This window comes from Bos indicus, chromosome 5 (genome assembly GCF_029378745.1).
Source record: "Bos indicus isolate NIAB-ARS_2022 breed Sahiwal x Tharparkar chromosome 5, NIAB-ARS_B.indTharparkar_mat_pri_1.0, whole genome shotgun sequence".
In the NCBI taxonomy this organism is placed as follows: domain Eukaryota; kingdom Metazoa; phylum Chordata; class Mammalia; order Artiodactyla; family Bovidae; genus Bos; species Bos indicus.
Genome location: NC_091764.1, coordinates 112962149 through 112978277, shown reverse-complemented (window position 1 = coordinate 112978277; position 16129 = coordinate 112962149). Strand labels below are relative to the sequence as shown.

The window sequence follows — 16129 nt, the reverse complement described above, 5'->3', positions numbered from 1 at the left end:
GGGCTCCTTCTCCATGCCACCATGGAGCTCAGCTGATCCCGCCCAGTGACAGCCCCGAGGGGGTCAGGCCTACCCCAGGGGAGAAACTGAGTCTGGGGCACTCACTGCCCTGCTGCCCAGCACTTTCTATCCCAGCCACTCCCAGGCCCTTCCCAGGCTCTGCCCATCAAACCATTACTGTGAGAGGATTCAGGCAAGGCTCGGGGATGGGACAGCCGGGGACTGCAGGACCCCTCCGGCTTCATATCTCAGCCCCACACAACATCTTCAGAGGGCTGATATGCAGACACAGGGAGAGGGTCCTCACTGCCTCACTGGCAAAGAGGTCTAAAAAAGTATAAAAAAACACCTAACTGCTTTGGAGAGGCAGCAAGTGTACCAAATTGATACTTTCTAAAAATTCTCTGCTTCTTTGTTCTTTATTCCCCACTCCGGGTTGGACCACCTTGTCCTCACATAAGGTAAGCGGGCAGGGGGTCACTATCCCCATTTTTCAGATGAGAAGAGTGAGACACAAAGAAATCAAGTCTCTTTCCCAAGGTCACTTAACCCGTGGCTGGAACCCAGCTTGTCAGAGGCCACAGCCCTACCCACACTCCAAGCTGTGATATGCCATGCGGCCCAGGTCAGGCAGGGTGCCCCTGAGGCTCTAAGGAGACTGATGAGAGCGTTAAGAGCGAGGGGCTCAGGCCACGGGAACCTTGGTCCGCCCGCCGGTCCATCCCAGGAGGGCTGGAGCCATGCCGCGTCTTCAGGCTCCCAGAGCAGCGCTGCTCACACCCGTTCCCACTCCAGGCAGGACCGGGGCCACTGGCAAGCACTCACTATGCGTCTGCTGGCCCTGCCAGGGCCTTGGGCCAGCACTCTGGACTCAGACCTGGGTATGAGGGCCAGCATTTGCACACCACGTGACTCTGGATCTTGGTCACATGCCTGACGGATGGGGAAAGTGGGGCTGATGGTGCTCCCGACGCGCCGGCTGTCATGGGTTCAGAAGATGACACGTGCAGAAGGCCTGGCTCGGAGCGACAGTCCAACAACCGTGCGAGTGTCTGTCATCCACTCCCTCTTCCAAAGACGCTGCGAGTGTTTCCTGGGATGGACCCAACCGGTGAGACCCTGTTCTCCTGCAGGAGGCGGGCAGCAGTGGCCCCAGGCTGCCCGTGCCTCCCCGAGCGGGCCTCTTGGTTGGTGTCCTGGCCCTCGGTGTCCCTGTCTGTGATACAAGCGCTCATCATCCTTACACCCATGCCCCACATCAGGGCTCCAGCCAGAAGGCCTGGGGGGTTTCCCGCCTCCAGGCTTTTCCCTTTGCCGTTCCTTCCGCCTATGCTGCCATGCTCCTCCATCCGCCTTGTTAATGAAACTCCATCCATCTTTTCAAGCCCGGTTCCTCCATGGAGCTGCTCCTACTCTCTCCAACAGCACTATCACACACTCAGTTATCCCATTTCCTGGGAGCCTGGGGTCAGACCCAACCCTTGCCCTGGAAGACAGGCTCATTGGGTGGAAAGACAACAGGGCAGCCCAGCACTGGCCAAGAAGCTGGGGGAGAGTGGGGGATGGGAGGGAAGAAGGACCATGCCAGCCTGGACCACCAGCAGCCCAGGGCGTGGCCAGAGTGTCTACCCCCAAAGCTGCCATGCCCATGGCCACCACACTCATGGTCTCCTCATCCGTCCCTCCCCACCACCTGGGGTGTTGCCTGCCCCCACTTCCTCAATGCCATCACAGGGGTCTTTCAAACCACAGATCAGACCCCGTCCTCCTCAGCCAAGAGCCTCTCTTGACCTTTGCTGGTCAATTTCCCCACACCAGCGCACACTTCGTGGGAACACGTGCCCTGTTGCTCCCCCACTGCGACCCCCCGGGCCCCATTCAGCCCACGGTCTTCTCAGAAAACCCCGGGGGTCACAGACGCGTTTCTGCATCAGCTCTCTAGGTCCTGAGGTCTGAACAGACTTAACAGAAACAAATGCTGCCTGTAACCATCCTAGCGGTAATTCCTGACAAATCTGAACCTCATGCCAGGGAATAAACATTCTCTTTATTCTCTGCCCCAGGCAATATGAAGGCTCCGCTGCTGGTGGGCATTAATGCGTTTCTCTGACCACCAAACTCCCAAGGCAGCAGCGCAGCCACGCACGTGGGCTATGCAGAGGGGTTCCGATCCCCTCTGAGTGGCAGTTTCCTGCTGTGTAAATCGGAGATTACAACTAGTGCCCACCAACAGGATTAATACACAGAAGGCACCCCTGGTACACAGGGCCTGGTACACAGCAGACAATAAATGACGGTTCTTATCAGAGTTCCTATGCTGAATATTCAAGTCAACACTTGCAGTATGTCCATTACATGCAGATGAGAAGAGGAGCCTTAGAAGAGCCCCCAGCCACCCGCAATCCGCTGGAGAAACGCCACCCCATTGTGGGCCTACTGAGGATTCAGCAATGATCAAAGGTGATAAAGTCTCCCCTTGTTTATAGAGCACATGTTCTGGGGGAGCAGGGATACCACATTTAGATTTAGGGGACTTTGGTGGTCCAGTGGCTAAGACTTCTAACACGGGGGGCCTGGTTCAATCCCTGGTCAGGGAACTAGACCCCACATGCTACAGTGAAGATCAAAGATCCTGCGTGCCGTATGCAATGAAAGACTCGGTGTACCCAAATACATTAATAAATAAGTATTTTTTAAAAATCAAAGGAACAAATAGATTTAAATCATAATAATGAAGGAGAAAATAAGGAGATAGAGTGACAGGGTGCTATAATTATATAGGGGACTCAGGAACAGAGACCTCAATGACCAGAGGGTACACGTCATTGTGAATGTTTGGGGGAAAGGAACAGTGGGTGCAAAGGTCCTGAGGTAGAAATTGGTTGGCGTATTTGAGGAGGAGCAGGGAGGCCAGTGTGGATGGCCTGGGGTGGGTACTGGGGAGCATGGTGAGTAGGAAGGCTCTGCCCTACATGAAAACGTGTTGTCATTAAACAAATAAGATTTACTTAAGTTTCACTACGACCCCATCAGGCAGGAAAATAGTGCTTCCAAGAGGCTAGGGAAGTTGTTCATGACCATGTAGGGATGGTGGGACCTGGATGAAAAGGCCTGGAGAGATGGGCCTCAGACAGCCACCTTAACAAATGCCAGGTGAGCAAAGACAGGCCCCCCCCCCCCAGCCCCAGGAGGCACCGAACGCCCCACATGCCTCCCCTTTCCTCAGTTTCCCTCCCCTGGGAAGAATATTTTTACCGGTGGTTGTTATGAATTAAATGTTTGTGTCCCCGGCCAAATGCATATGTTGAAGCCCTAAGTGTGACTGACGGTACTTGGAGACACAGCCTCTGAGGAAGGAATTCAGGTTTCATGTGGTCACAAGCAGAGGGTTCTGATCCAGTGTTCTGTTCTGGCAGACTGTCTAGACGAATATAGATTTTGGTACTGAGAAGTGGGGTGCTGCTATAACAAACACTAAACACACGGAAGCGGCTTTGGAGCTGGATGATGAGTAGAGACTGAAAAGGTTTTGAGGTGCACGCTACCAAAACCCCCTAGACTGCCATGGAAGCACTGCTGGTAAAAATGTGTGTGTGCTCAGTCGCGTCCGACTCTTTACAACCCCGTGGACTGCAGCCTGCCAGGCTCCTCTGTCCATGGGATTCTCCACGCAAGAATACTGGAGTGGGTTGCCATGCCCTCTTCCAGGGGATCTTCCCGACCCAGGGATCAAACCCTAGTCTCCTGCCTCTCCATTGGTAAAAACATGGACACGAAAGGCAATTCTGGTAAGAACTCAGATGAAAATGAAGGATAGGTTACCTGAAACTGAAGGAAAGGTGATCCTTGTTAAAAAGTGACAAAGTACTTGGCTGAACTGTGTTCTTGTGTTTGGTGGAGGGTAGACTTTGCAAGTGATGAAACTGGGTATTTAGCAGAGGAGTACAGAGGCAGCGGGTCTAAGCCAAATCTAGAAGTGTTGGCACGGGTCCTCCTTATTGCTTATGCTAAAATGCAGAGAAGAGAGATAAATGGAAGGAGGGATTGTTTAACAAAAGGAACCAGAACTATCCATATCTATAGCCAGAATGTATCCATATTGCAAAAAAAATGAGGAGTGTTCTGAAAAGCACACCAGAACAACTGTTTGGTGTGTGGCTGAACAACTGTTGGGTAAGGAGATTAGTACGGCTCAAACCAGCCATCAGCAGAAATCAGAAACAGAGATGGGATTATAGCAGCAGAAATGATGCCAGTCTGAACTGAAGGGGACAGAGAAAACTGAATGGCAGAATGAAGGCAGGCTGTCATTAAGAAGAATGAAATAACTTCATCTGCAGCAACATGGATGGATCTAGAGATTGTCATACTGAGTAGAGTCAGTCAGACAGGGAAGGAGAACCATTGTATGGCACCTTTATATGTAGAATCTAAAAAGAAATGATACAGAATGAACTTACAAAACAAAAAGAGACTCACAGACTTAGAAAACAAACGTATGGCTGCCAGATAGTTAGGGACTTCGGGAAGGTCATATACACACTGCTATATTTAAAATGGATCACCCACAAGGACCTACTGTAGAGCACACGGAACTCTGCTCAATGTCAGGTGCCAGCCTGGATGGGAGCGGGGTTTGGGGGAGAATGGATACATGTGTGTGTGGTTGAGTGGTTTCACTGTTCACCAGAAACTACCACAACCCTGTTCATAGGCTACACCCCAATACAAATAAAAAGCTTAAAGTCTGGGGGGAAAGAGATCATGTTTCTTCTCGAGCTTAAAAGAAAAAATAAAGAGTGAAGAGAAGGCTGGAGGACTTCTGAAATTCTACAGGACAAGACAACAGAGCTATGTGGCTACATACATGCTCTATTCTTCAAGAAAAAGGAAATATAACCCTAAGGTGATTCAGGGATCATCAGGGCCACCTGCTCCATTTCAAAGGGTGGGGCCACTGCTTCCTTTTCTACAAGCCCAGAGTCTTGGGGGCGGCAAAGTGCTGGCAGAACTGTGGGGGTGATGCTGCGCCCCAGGGGCCCAGGAAGGAGGAACATCAAACCAAAGAAGATGCTTCTCAAGCCTTAAAATCAAATGGAATTTGCCCCCCTGGGCTTTGTACATACTCGGAAACTGTGACCTCTTTCTTCTTTCCCGTGAATCCCTTTGAGAAGGAGAATGTGTCCCATGCCCATCCCACCACTGTGCTTTGAAAGCTTGTGACTTGCCTGGTTTCACAGGTTCACAGCCGGAGAGGAATTCTACTTCAGGATGAATCATCCCTCTTGTCTCAACCATATCTGATTCAGATGAGACTCTGGACTTGACAGTTGATGCAGGAACGAGTTGATAATTTGGGGGTTAATGTGATGAAATGAATCCATTTTGCATGTGATGAGACCATGAATTTTGGGGAAGTGGGAAGAGTAGAATCTACGGACTGAATGTTTGTGTTCCCCGCAAACCACATGTTGGCAGCCCTAACCACAAATGCGACTGTTAGGAAATAGGGCCTCGAAGGAGGTGATTAAGGTTAAATGAGACTATAAGGGTAGGCTCCTGGTCTGATAGGACTGATTCCTTTATTAGAAGAGACACCACACAGTTCTCCCTCCCTCTCCCTACAGGCAGGCATCACCAAGAAAAGGCCAGACGAGGCCAGTGAGAAGGCAGCTAGCCGTCTGTAAGAAGGAAGAGAGTGCTCAGTAGAAACCAAATCTGCCAGCACCTTGATCTGGGTCATCTATGCTCCAGAACTGTGAGAAAATAAATGTCTGCTGTTTAAGCCACCCAGGCTATAAGACTTTGTTACAGCAGCCACAGCGGACGAAGACAGTGGTTAAAAGATCACTGGTTCTCAGCCAAAGAGGGAGTGAGCTCCTCCAGGGTGAGGGTCAGGCACGGCTTGGAGAGGGCACTTGGTGAAAGAGCAAGGAGCATGTAAGCCAAATAAACCTTGTTTCCCTCTAAAGAAAAAAGTCCAGGGAGAAAACCAAGGCCCCAATCTCCCCAGAATCCCACCACCAGACTGGGCGGTCCCCTCCCCCCAGCTCCGGGTCCAGATTCTGGTAATTTAGGAATTCTAAGTGGGACCTGACTCAAATGAGCTCGTCTCAGAAATACAGCTGTGAATTAAAAGAGCCAACAGAAAACGATTCCGTCAATATGTCAGCATGGTATGTGACCTCATACCCAGGGGCATGCTGGTTCAAATCCAAGATCTGGCTCCCTATTAACTGCATATGAGCTGCTTAATTTCTCAGTGTCTGACTTCCCTCGCCTCTAAAACAGGAATAGTAGCTACTGTCAGGGGTTGTTGTGAAAGTTCAATGACATGTTTGACACAAGATATGCATTCTGAAGGAGATCAGCTCTGGGATTTCTTTGGAAGGAATGATGCTAAAGCTGAAACTCCAGTACTTTGGCCACCTCATTGGAAGAGTTGACTCATCGGAAAAGACTCTGATGCTGGGAGGGATTGGGGGCAGGAGGAAAAGGGGACGACAAAGGATGAGATGGCTGGATGGCATCACTGACTCGATGGACATGAGTCTGAGTGAACTCCAGGAGTTGGTGATGGACAGGGAGGCCTGGCATGCTGCGATTCATGGGGTCTCAAAGAGTCAGACACGACTGAGCGACTGAACTGAACTGAACTGAACTGATTTTTATTCTATAATTATTATGATTACTTAAAAAGAGGAGCAAAGAACATAAAACAGGAAATTCACAGGAAACACACTGCAACTACAGAGTCACGACTAGAGAAAAGCCCTTGCAGCAACAAAGACCCAGCACAATAAAAAATAAATAAAATTATTATGATAATTAAAAAAATAAGACGGGCAAAGAATATAAACAGGAAATTCACAGGAACATAACTCATTAAGAAAAGATACTCAGAGGACTTCCCTAGTGCTTCAGTGGTTAAGAATCCACCTGCCAATGCAGAGAACACAAGTACTATCCCTGGTCTGAGAAGATCCCACATGCTCCGGGGCAACTAAGCCCATGCACCATAATTATTGAGCCCTATAGCCCTGCGCTCCACGACAAGAGAAGCCACTGCAGTGAGAAGCCTGTTCTCTGCAACTAGAGAAAGCTCACACACTGCAGTGAAGACTCAGCACAGCCAAATAAATAAATATAATTTAAAGAAAAAAAAAACGCATTAAAACAACAAGATAACTCTTTTCACCTATGAGGCTAATGAAAGAAGAGAGCCTGGTCAATGAGGTGAAGGAAAGAGCAGTCTCCAACACCGTAACACACTCAGCCTGTGAACTGGTGAGGTCTCTGTGAAGCAACACCTACCAAAATGAGCAAGCTGCCTACCCAGCAGCCAGCATCACTTCCTCTGTCTGCACACAGCCGGGCAGGTGAACCTGCACTGGGCTAAACCGATCATAATGGTTCTTTTCCTTACCAGTGATTGGCTTGGGCAAGGGCATGTGACATCATCCTGGCCAATAGGAAGGAGGGGACATCAGCCAAGGGGCTTCTGGAAAAGATTTCCTTCACACTTAAAATGGGACTGTACCTAGAGGGGTCGGATAGGGAGGGAAATGGCGGGGTGGGGGGTTCAAAAAGGAGGGGATATATGTATACCTATGGCTGATTCATGTTGAGATTTGACAGAAAACAACAAAATTCTGTACAGCAATTAACCTTCAAGAAAAATTTTTAAAAAACCTTAAAAATAATAAATAAAATGGGGGTGCAGTGATTATCCCTTTTTCTGGTACTGTATAACTAGAAGCAACCTTAATGTCCATCAGTAAAGAACTGGTTTAATCAAACTACTACCTTATGGAATACAACCAGCTATTTAATGTATAGGTGCTGTCATGGCAATGCCTCTGTACATGGTTGAGGAAGGAAAAAAAGAAACAGATTTCAGAACATTTGGGTTTGTATGATTACATCTGTGTGTAATGTGTGTTTATATAAAGAAGGCGTTTGAGAGAATATTCTCCAGTTTCACTGGTTCTTTCTGGGAACTAGGATCTGCCAAGAGGCAAGAGCACACAGACCACGTTCCCTTCTGCTTTAAATGCCTCAGCAGGGTTTGGACATTTTGCAGGGAGAAAGTATTTGCCTTGTAATCTAAAATACAAAATGAGATGACTGACTTGACGCCAACAGCAGGACAGGGGCCAAATGGGAACCAGGAGCCTGATTTTAAACCCAGTGCTCTGGGACTGCCAAAGCATCCGTGGACTGTCCTTCCTAAGAAAAAGACCAAACCATTGACCTGGGAGCCACGAAGGAAACCTGATGTTTTTCCCACTTTGGAGAAGGGTTTGAAGATGACAGAATTTTAGAGACTCAGATCTTCCTCAGACCAGGCAGGGACTATGCTAGGTTCTCCAAAATCTCAACGTCTGGCCCATGTTTGACATAGAGCAAGTGTTCAGGAAATGGTGGTTTGGATGAAAAAGAAATGGATGAATGAGTATCAATTCATTCAATCCAAGCATTACATAGATAAGAATGAATGAGTGTTGAATAAATGAATGAAAAAACTGATACCAAGATACACAATCAGGTAATAATATTTCCTCAGTGATTATGATGTTCCAGGGACTGTCATGATCCCTATACACATAATACCTTTCTTTTTTTTTTAATATTTATTTTTAATTGGAGGATAATTGCTTTACAATATTGTGTTGGTTTCTGCCATCTATCAGCATGAATCAGTCTTAAGTATACATATGTCCCCTCCCTTTTGAGCCTCCCTCTCACCCTCCCTTGTAGCTTAGTCGGTAAAGAATCTGCCTGCAGTGCAGGAGACCTGGGTTCAATCCCTGGGTTGGGAAGATCTCCTGGAGAAGGAAATGGCAACCCACTCCAGTATCCTTGCCTGGAAAATCTCATGAACAGAGGAGCCTGGTGGGTTGCAGTCCATGGAGTCACAAAGAGTCGGCATGACTAAGCGACTAACACTTACTTACCCACCTCCCACCCCACATAATACCTTTCTTAAGACTTGCATAATCCTATGACATCGGGACTACTATCATTCCCAATTTGTGGAGAAGCAGAGGGCACAGAGAAGTTAAGTGACTTACCCAAGGTCACACAGCTGGAACTAGGCAGAGCTGGGATTCAAACCCTAGCAGCCTGGCCCTCAAGCCCACGCACATGGCCGTTACCTTTAGTGTTACCCGTTAAGCAAAGAGACCTAGCCCCAGGAACCTCCATCTGTCATCGCACTCAAGTCTTCCTCACCCCTCAAAATAATTCCCTCCTCAGATCCCGAATCCCCTTCTGGCGAGCACAAACTTGATTCCCTCTCTTGGTCACATTCTGTGAAAGAGTTGTCTATTCTGTCTCCACATCTACACTTCCCACTCCACTCCCCAACTCACGACAAGCCCACGCTCACTCCACTGAGGGTGCTTGCCAAGGATCCTCCTCGTCCCAGGGACCTCCTACCTGCTGAGTCCAGGAGGGGCCAGTTTTTCACTGGCCTTTTCTGGGACTGCTGGCTGCATCTGTGGGTCCTTGTCCTCGTCCGCCCAGGTCTTCAGCTTCAGGGACAGTGCTCTTGGTCTCCTCACTCCACCTGCTCCCCCTAGATGAGCTCTTGCATTTCATGATCTCATGAGTCATGTCGATGACTCACAAATCTATTCCTCCCACCAGGCTCACCCCCTCCCCAATATTTCAGATTCGCATCTTTTACCTTGTGGGAAATGCTACCCAGATGCCCAATACCCAGGCTGCTTATGACTTCTGTGCCTTTCCTAATCCCGAACCCTCTACCTGGAATGCCCTCCCCCTCCCCAGCCACACCCCCAGCCAACTCCTACTCATCCTTTAAGACCCAACATGGATGCCTCCGTGTTCAGAAAGTCCTCCTTGGTACCCATTCCAGTTGAGCTGAGTGTTCTTTCCGACTCAATACATTCCAGACTTAACTCAGCAGCTTCTCCCCTAATCCTGCTCCTCCTCCATCATTCTCCAACTCTAGTTATAGATCCAACCATCATCCTTCTCTCAGTCAATCTCCAATTCCAGCTTTACCTCTGAAACGCTTGTCCACGCTTCTCCCACCACCTCCACAAGCAGGCCTTCCATCACCTCTGACCATTGTGCTCCCTGCAATCTGCTGCCATTTGCTGGTCAGGGATCTCTGTCTAATTCACATATCAGCATCACTCCCTTGCTCAAAACCCTTCCAGATGCGTGCACACACCCACATGGATGTAGGTTTAAAAAAATGTGAGGACTTCCCTGGTGATCCAGTGGCTAGGATTCGACCCTCCCAATGCAGGGGGCCCAGGTTCAATCCCTGGTCAGGGAACTAGATCCCACAGGCCACAACTAAGAGTCTACATGTCACAGTGAAGTTCCTGAGCACCGAGCACCGTACAACTAAGACCCAGCGCAGCCAAATAAATAATAAATCAATTAAAAAAAAAAAGGTGAAAAGTGAATAAGCTCTGTGGTCCAGTAATGTACCAATGTCATTTTTCTGATTTTGATATTGGCTATATATCACCATCAAGGGAAGCAGAGTAAAGGGAACCCTTTGTTACCATTTTCGCGACTTCCTGTGAATAAAAAGTTAAAAACAAACAAAACCTTCCATGACACCCACTACCAGGAGGACAAAGGCCAGGCTGTTCATCCAGGGCACACAGAGCCCGTGGCCCGGTCTGGAATGTGACATTCCAGCAACTTTGGACCACGCAGCTTCCTGTTCAAGCTGCCGGCTCTTTCTAGAATAACCCTGATTAACGCCTGTTTCTTAAAGCTCAGCTGAGGTGGCTTTTCTACCAGGAAGGCTGTCTGCCCCAAAGTCCACCCTAGCACAGCTCCCCAAGCTCACAAGCACGGCAGTGATCCTAGTTAACTGAAAGTATGTGTTCATATTCCCATTCTCTCCCTAAACTAGGTGCTCCTTGAACGAAGAAGCTGTATCTGCTTTATCTCTCAGCAGCACAGAAAAATACACTCAGAGTAAGTACAGTCTCATGAAAGCTGGAATAAAAGTGAAGATGCAGAGTTCACTCACCATTTATTGAGCACTTTCTCTTACCGGATATTATTCTGAGTTGTTTGTTCAGTTGCTAAGTCTTGTCTGACTCTTGGGAAACCCCGTGGGCTGGAGCCAGCCAGGCTCCTCTGTCCATGGGATTTCCCAGGCAAGAACACCGGAGTGGGTTGCCATTTCCTTCTCCATGGACTCTTCCCAACCCAGGGATTGAACCTGCATCTCCTGTACTGGCAGGGGGATTCTTTACCACTGAGCCACCAGGGAAGCCCTGGTGAGCTTTAACTATAATGCTATACTAAGATACTATCCAATAAAATAAATTAATTTTAAAAAGATACTATATACCAAGAGAGTAAGATACTATATACCAATAGAGTAAGATACTATATATAACATACTATAAGACACTATATATAACATTAAGTATACCGCTTAATCCTTATAACACTCCTTAGGAAGGTACCACTATCACCCTCATTTTACAGATGAGGAAACCAAGGCACAAAGAGATGAAGTGACCTGCCAGGGTTAGCTACTAAGTGACGAAACTGGGCTTTGAACTCTGGCAGTGGGTTCTGGGGCTCAGATAGTGTCACCTCCCAACTCAAAAGTGCTCCCCCACCCCCACAGGCTGCCTTCAGCCTGGACCTGCACTCCTCGTCCCCCCACAACCCCCGGCACTCACCGCCCCACCACAGTGTGCAGACAGGTTCCACACCACACGAACACTATCTGAGCTTACGTCATCTCCATGCCTGGCACTTCTCCCGACTCACCAGGCCCTCGACGGCTACCCAGAGAGACCGGGAAGGCTTTAATTCCATGGTCTCTGACCTCACTCGTCAGCTCGCCGGGTCTGCATTTATCCCTTCCCCTCATCCTCCTCCATCCCCCATCTGTCCAATGGACAACCCTCTGCTCCAGGGAAGTCATTTCTGGAGGTCACCTGCTGGGTTTCCAGCCACTTCTAAGGCAGGAGTTTTGAACCTGGGTCCCAAGGAGAGAACTCAGGGGTCTGTGACCTTTTTTCAGGGGTCTGGGAAAACACAACTTTTTTCACAAACTTCTACCTCATACTGACCATTCCCCTCCAATTAGGAACACAGGAAAAACACCCCAAGAGCGCCAGGCACAGAAATCACAGCTTTTTCCCTGTCACATTTCAGCTGCTGCAGACACAACAAAATCTTGGTTCACGCTCACCCCAACTTTGAAATTTTGGTAGTTACATAGACTCACTGCTAGTTCTTATTTTTTAGTGCAATGATTTAAAAGAGACCCAAACTGTAGTTCAAGAGCATTGATTTCCTTGGTAATCCTGTGTGTTTTTACCATATGCATCTAGAAAGAGTATTCTGAGAAGGCATTCATGGATGCCCCAGGCTGCCTGACAGGTCTGCAGTACAGAGGGGCTTGAGAAGCCCTGCTCTCAGGATCAGGTTATTTATCCCCACAGTAATCTCAAAAATAGGTGCTCTTATCCCCACTTTCCACCCAAAAGCTAGGCCTATAAAAGTAAAGTCTTTTTATTAAAAAAATAAAGAGATTTGAGGACTTCCCTGGTGGTCCAGTGGTTAAGACTCTGTACTTCCAATGCAGGGGGTGCAGGTTCGATCCTTGGCCAGGGAACTAAGATCCCACATGCAGCGTGGAGCGGCCAAAAAACAAAAAATGAGGCTTGGAGTGCTCTGTGACTTGTCCAAGGCCACACTGCTCCCAGGGAAGCGGGTTGCAGGTATGTTCAGGAATGGACATGCAATGGATACCCACAGGCCTCAGCAACCTGTAATTTGTTTCTTTTAATTGGCCACCTTGAACAGAAACCAAGGTTCAAGAAACTTGCCCCAGGCCTCCTCCGGCGCCCCACCATAAGCCAAAGTAAAAGCAAGCATCAGCAGCAAGGCCTAATCCCCACCCTCCCGCAGCACCCTGGCTCCAAAGGGCTTTGATTCAATACTTTCTTCACCTTGTCTTTCTCCTTCCCAGCAACCTAAGGGCCCAATTGCACAGAAGGGTTCAAACCTACATCTCTCTCCAGGGGACCAACGCTCTGCTCCTGCTTCTCCATCAAGACCCACCTGCTATGCTGCTCAAGTGAGACATTTGAACAATAACTCTTTTGTTTTATTTTTTTTTTAATAGAAAAGTAACAGAAGCTTACTCTTGGGAGTTATGGGCATGCACACATTAAAAAAAAAAAAAAACCAGAACTCAACCAGGGTCCCAGAGCTCCGATTGACTGCTTACTATTCTTTTTTTTATTTTTTTGAGCAATTTGAAGTCACTGCTCCTGTTCATGGGAGAAGAAATCCTTGTGGTCCTAACACCTGAGCACCAAGAGTTTCATGAGCTGCTCTGCCTGCATCATGGGCTGAAGAGAGGCCAGAGCAGTGCAAAGGGCCCCGAGCTGGGTTCCCATCATAGCCCTGACTCATGCTAGCTTTCATGGCATCAGTCTGAGCCTCTGTTTTGTCCTTTATAGGATGGACCTAATGATATCCACCTTGCAAGACTAATGATGACACCTGTGTGCTCAGTCGTGTCCGACTCCTAGAGCCTATGGACTGAGCCTACCAGGCTCCTCTGTCCATGGGATTCTCCAGGCAAGAATACTGGAGTGGGTTGCCATTTCCTCCTCCAGGGGATCTTCCCAACCCACAGATGGAACTCGCATCTCCTGCATTGGCAGGCGGGTTCTTTACCGCCGAGCCACCAGGGAAGCCCTGCTTTCTGTCTAGGCCACTCTTTCTGGGCAAGGGCTCTTCTGGACCACTCTGCTACTACTGTTCATTTACTCAACAAACAACCACAGAACACCTTTGTGTGCAGTGGGCTCTACCGGAGCCGAGGGAATGAGATTAATGAAGTCCCTGGCCTTGGGGAGCTTGTGGTTCAGGCGTGGAAAAACAAATAAAAAGGTCAGTGTTAAATGCACAAGACAAGCAGAGATATAGATAAGAGCTACACAGAGACTAAAATAGGGAACGTGGCAGGGAATGACGGGGGTGGGGCGGCTGGGAGCTTAGGGAAGGCCTGTCCTGAGAGGTGGCATTTAAGAGACAAGGAGCCAGTCACGGGGACACGGGAGGTGGGTAAGGGCGCACCTGGCACCGGGTGCAGCTTGGGGAATGGCCCTGAGGTGGGAATAAGCTTAGAATGTTCAAGGAAGAGACAGAAGGCCAGTTGAGGCTGCAGGACTGGAACGAGAGCAGGTCAAGCAGGAAGCAAAAGGGGCAGGGGACAGGCTGGAGCTGGTCAGAGAGCTACACGCAGGTCACTCTGTGCGAGAGCCAGCTCTGTGCTCCACGTGTGCTGGGAAACCACCAGAAGGTTTTCAGCAGAGGACTGACAATCTCATCTATTTTTTAAAATATTTATTATTATTATTATTTTATATATTGGCTGTGTGGCATGCAGGATCTTAGTTCCCTGACCAGGGATCGAACCCATGCCCCCTGCAGTGGAAGTGCAAGTCTTAACTATTGGGCCATGAGGGAAGTCCTGACAGGGTCTCCTTTAAATTTTGAGAAGACCCCTTGGCTGCTGCCTTGGGAGTGGGTCCTAAGAGGCAAAGGTAGAAGGTTAGGAGGCTGCCTGCTGTTGTGGTCAAGGCCCAGATCAAGGCGGGCAGTGGAGAAGATTCAGGAACATTCTGGAGGTTATTCAGTATTCATGGCCATCACACTGGGTGGTCTTTATAACTTTCAAAGTTCCTTCATTTAAGTTTCAGAGCCAACCTGAGGCAGATGGGACTGAATCAGCAAGGCCATTTCACAGACCAGAAGACCGAGGCCAAGACTGAGGAGGTGCTGGTGCCCCGCTCACACAGCTAGTGTGTGCTGGAGCGGGGAACGAAAGCCAGGACTTTGGACCCCTCTGCCTGCAGAGGGACAGGGTTTGACACGGAATGCTCCAGAGCTTAGAGGAGCCTCTGAAAAGGGTCACAGTCTCGACCTTTGCCTGCAGCCCTCAGGGAAGTGCTCGATAGACACTTGCTGGCTGACCCCAGCTCTCGGTCTCAGGGTATCTGACACCCGGTTGGTCCCCTCTCTGAGTCACACTGTGGACAGAGCAGGAAGAATTGGAGGGTGGGTGGGTCGCCCCTTGGTTTCTTTTGACTAACAGAGATTTCTCTTATCATGAAGGATTATCATGAGGATGAATGAGAGACTAGACACACATGTTAGATAACTAAGGTTTCCAGGCAGGTAAGAAAAGAGCTCAAGGGACTTTACTGGTGGTCCAGTGGTTGAGAGTCCACTGTGCAATGCAAGGGACACAGGTTCAATCCCTGGTTAGGGAACTAAGATCCCATGTACTGCGGGACAACCAAGACCGCACGCTCAGGAGCCTGTGTGCCACAACTAGAGAGTCCTCGTGCCGCAAGGAAAGATTCCACATGACACAATGAAGATCTTGCAACTAAAACCCCATACAGCCACATCGATAAATAAATATTTTGAAAAGAAAAAGCAAAGAGCTCCCTGGAAACTGAAACAGCTTGACAGCATCTCTCTGGCAGGGCAGCTAAGACCTCCGACTCGGGCTCGGGCTCCCCCTGACCCTCCTGCTCTACCTCAGTCGTATGATCTGGGAACCTTAGTCTTCTCTTCTGCAAAATGGGGCTGCTAGCAGGTTTGGTAACAGAAGGCACACAGAAAGCACAAGTACAGTGTGGGCACACAGCTGCGTCCAGCTGTGGTGGTTGCTGGCGCTGTAGCCGCTGTGCCCATCAAGCTTGAATCTCAGGCTTTGATCCGGAGCTCAGGAAATGCTGCTGAACTGAAGTCACCTCTAGACAGCTCCTGGATGCAGAAAGGCTGCCTCCCCTTCCCTCTGGGCCTCCAAGGCCTGATGGTGAAATGGCGTTAACACACCTGCAGAAGCCATCAGGGCACTTGCAAAGAAACAGACTTACTAGGAGAAATAAATAAGGTGGGAAGGAGCCCCATAGCTGGTGTTGACAGAGAAAAGGAAAACGATCCCGTTTTCTATGGACCATTAAATGTGATGAAAGGAGCTGGCTTCCGTGGAGGCTCCAGGGAGTTGACACATAGCCGTCACTTCATCAACCCCAGCTGAAGCTGCAGTCAGACTTCCTCAGAGGACACCTCCACCCTC

At 49.0% G+C, this 16129-nt stretch overlaps 1 protein-coding gene and 1 non-coding gene across 5 annotated transcripts in view; one reads left to right on the top strand and one right to left on the bottom strand.

Annotated features, from left to right (window-relative positions):
* ZC3H7B (zinc finger CCCH-type containing 7B) overlaps positions 1–16129 on the bottom strand; it is a 56482-nt gene that overhangs the window by 35549 nt on the left and 4804 nt on the right. The window lies entirely within an intron of this gene.
* TRNAG-UCC (transfer RNA glycine (anticodon UCC)) lies at positions 12565–12637 on the top strand. Its single transcript has one exon. It is a non-coding gene; the product is annotated as a tRNA-Gly (tRNA).